Source organism: Notolepis coatsorum (assembly GCF_963971535.1).
Source record: "Notolepis coatsorum genome assembly, chromosome: 10".
In the NCBI taxonomy this organism is placed as follows: Eukaryota; Metazoa; Chordata; class Actinopteri; order Aulopiformes; family Paralepididae; genus Notolepis; species Notolepis coatsorum.
This window is the reverse complement of record NC_140174.1, coordinates 5681406-5682202: the sequence shown is the minus strand read 5'-3', so window position 1 is coordinate 5682202 and position 797 is coordinate 5681406.

Genomic DNA, 797 nt, shown 5'->3' with positions numbered 1-797 from the left:
GCTCTGGAGAAGACGATAAGCTAATGTCCCCAAATGTTGCCGTGTTCCTTTAAGTAGTACTGTAAGTCTGACACATATAGGACAACATCAGTAATAGCAGTAGGTTCAGTGGCACCCCCCTGAGGCAAGCAGGACAACCTTCCGACCGACCGGTCCTGGAGGCGGGCCGTGCTCCAGAACCAAACACTGAAACCACACAGCAGCTGGACCTGGACACGTGCTTTCTTTGACAATAGTGCTTTAAGAAGAATAACATTTTCATAACCCCCCCCCCCCAAACTTTGTGTTCATGACAGGAATATTTCAGATTTTTTTAAGAAGGAATCATCATGAACTGTGTTCACGGCAGGAATATTTCAGGTTTTTAAGGATTTATCGTGATCTGGGAGTCATTTCAGTCCATCGTTTTGGTTCTGGAGATATGGGAAGTGGAAAATGATTGTTTTAGCAATCCTGTGTTTGTTAGCAATCCTGGTGGTGGAAGTCAGTAGGGACACGCATTTATGACAAATCACATGTACGATAAATCCTCTAATAATCTATATGTAGTCTATATTATAATCACAATCTATATGTTATGAAGCTGTTTGGAATGTGCCACATGTGATTTTTAAGAGACATTACTTATTGACCTCCACTAGCAATGCTAACAAATGCCAATAATATCCAATTTCCATATCTTACATACCAGAACACTGTTCCAAATGCTTCTTGCGTGACCCGACAGGACGACTCCCACTTCCATCATAAATCACATTATTAAAAACCCGAAGTGTCCCTTTAATGCACCTCCCTTG